This window comes from Orycteropus afer, unplaced genomic scaffold (assembly GCF_000298275.1).
Source record: "Orycteropus afer afer isolate SDZICR_OR568_19922 unplaced genomic scaffold, OryAfe1.0 scaffold00280, whole genome shotgun sequence".
Lineage (NCBI taxonomy): Eukaryota > Metazoa > Chordata > Mammalia > Tubulidentata > Orycteropodidae > Orycteropus > Orycteropus afer.
Window position 1 is genome coordinate 3500553 of NW_006921867.1, and position 3016 is coordinate 3503568.

Consider the following 3016-nt stretch of genomic DNA (forward strand, 5'->3'; position numbering starts at 1 on the left):
CTTCCGTAGTGATACTGCCTCGGAAACCCAAGGAGGGGTCGCTATGAGTCGGGGCCGACTCAAAGGCACATAACAACAACAACAACAACAAAGTTCCATTTCAGTAGTTCTAACTCTTCGAAGCAATTTTATATTATATCCTGGCCATACGAATATTGAGTTTTGAAGATTTTGCATACATTTTTTTTTACTCAGGTGAGTGATGTTTCTTAACTTTAAACATGTAATTATCTTGGTTGAACTTGAACTACAAACATTTTTTGAGTGGAAGCTGTGGCCTAAGTTCAGATCTTTAGTCCTTTAGGTGAGCTGCTTCAAGTCTTTTCTACAGATAGATGCTATTCTCTCTGGCATTTTCCTTCTTACTATTAATCAGTCACTGTTTCTCCAGGTTCAGTATTCTGGCTCTCCAGACCAGAAACACAGCACTTTTTCTACCAGTAATCTTGTTATCTTGTGCACTGAATAACCCTCTATGTACTGAATAAACCCCCCAGGCTACAAACTGTGACAATGGACTCCAACTTCATATAACTTCCCTCCTCTGATTATGTACTAACCACTTCTGACAGATTCTGTTCACTCTACATTGTCTTCAGGTATCTACTTTTGGCATAATGTTTGTGATAAAGCCACACTTTACTATGTTGTGTCCAAGATGACACTTGAACAATATTTTTTCTTTGACAGTTTCTATGTTCTTTGTAATCTCAACTGATACAGACTTCAAATCAGTGTTCTACCTATTCCTAATATATTCCAAGAATGTGTTTTACATATCTTCTCCTCTGTTTTAATGTTGTTTTCTGAAATTTGTCATCTTCTTGCTTTAATTTTTCACAATGAGAAGCATATATTATTCTTTCAAAACTTTATATAGTTAATATGTATTATAGTGATCAAATATGCAGATATCAGTGTGAAAGTTATCAATGTAAATTAATACCTACCTTTTACTTGGAATTTTAATGTGAATAAAATATTATATAATCTTATATAATCCCCAAAGACACTGTATTTAATGCTATATATATATATATATATATATAACCTTCTGTTTTGATTTGGGTGAAATTTTACAAAGCAGATTCATTTGACATTAAACAGTGCATATACATTTGGTTTTGTGACACTGGTTACATTCCCTGCAGTATAATGGCTCACTTCCCACTTTCTCCCTATGGTTACCCTTTCCCTGTGTCCTTCTTGCCAATGCATTCCTGCCTCCCTACATTTCTACCTGTGCAAATGCTGCACTTCTTAACTCCCATGGATGATTTTTCTAAGGACTGCATATCCCTGGTGTAGGTGTTCATCTTGTAGGCTTTTGTTTCATTGAGAACTAAGCCATGGGAGTGAGCCCAATTTCAGGACCAAAGGATTACTTGGGACCATAGTCTCGAGGGTTTCACCAGTTTCCTTCAGACTACTAAGCCTGGTCATTTTTATGATTAGAGTTTTGTTCCACCTTTTTCTCCCACTCTATACAGTACCTCTAATTCTGATCATTTTCTGAGTAGTTGGCATTGGTAGGAGGGCACCATCTAGTTCTTCTCAACTCAAGATTTTATAGGCCAAGGTTCTCATGGTCCATTAGTCCTTTGGACTAACTGTTTCCATGTGTTTTTTTTATTTGTTTCACTCTTCTTTGCTCCAGACAAGGAGAAACCAATCATTGCCACTTTAGATAGGCACTAACAAGCTTTTAAGACCCCAGTCAGTAATCACCAAAGTAAGATTCAGACTGATATTTTTGTATACCATGTTATGCCAATTGAGTTTGATGTCCCCCATGGCCATGGTCCCCATCCTTCAGGCCAAGCGACTCACTCCTGTAAGGTTCTTATTTTTGGCTAAGAAGTTATCGTAACTTTGCCTCCTGTTATGTTTAAACTGCATATGGACAATTTAATAGCACATACAAATACATAGGAATATCATCTGCCTAACCTATGTATGCTAGATATAATGCTGTATCTTAATATGATCATGTCATTTTCCTATTGTATATATGGATTTTTCTAATGTTGATTTATTAATAATAATGATAAATGTCTTTGTATATCCCAAGAGTAGATCAAAGAAGTGAATGAAAACCTTGCAATATCACCACAAAGATTTTGTGAAAAAATAGAAAAAAGAAAAAAAAAGCCATTTATATCTCACATCCAATGGTTCCATGGAGGGACCTGAAGGGAAAGTCTCACCTCTGATTGGATATAAACTTAGTTACTAAGGAAAATAGGGTAACATAAACAACAGTGAGGTAAGAGAGTAGAAACGAAATGCCCTTGCTATCTCGCTGGCTTCTCTTTTCATTCCTTATATTTCCACAGGGAAAATAACTATTAAATATGATTGTTTAGAGTAGAGATCAACATTTTTCTGTAAACAGCAAGAAAAATTAATATTTTCAGCTTTGTAAACAGTGTGGTCTCTGAGCAACTAGTCAGCCCTGCCCTCCAATAATTAAAGTAGCCATGAACAGCACATAAATAAATGGATATGGCTGTGTCCCAGTAAAACTTGGCTTGTAAAAACAGGAGGTGGGCTGAATTTGGCCTGTTTGCTCTAGTTTGCCAACTCATGGTTTACAGCCCAAGATACTGATTGGAAAAGGTTCACTAGTGGGCAAGATCACTGTGTTTTAAGAGGCCATGCACATAGTACAGACTGTTCAATCTAATCATCACTTCTCGAGGCCTTTAAACTAGTAAACCCAGAAGGTCCTACTGATGGTATTAGTCATTTTCCTTTTTCTATTCCCACCTTAATATTGGTCATTGTTCTAGGTCTGGGGCTAGTAAAAGTTGGATATAGTCTTGCACATGAGAAGCTTGTGTCCCTGCACAGGCCTTGAGACTAAGCTGTGTGTTATAACCCAATGTTTCTGGCACTCTTTAAAGGCTAAGTTAAAAACAACAGTGAATGCAACACACTGCCATGGAGTCGGGTCCAACTCATGGTGAACCCTCCTTGGGTTTCCAAGGCAGTATCACTACAGAAGTAGATTGCC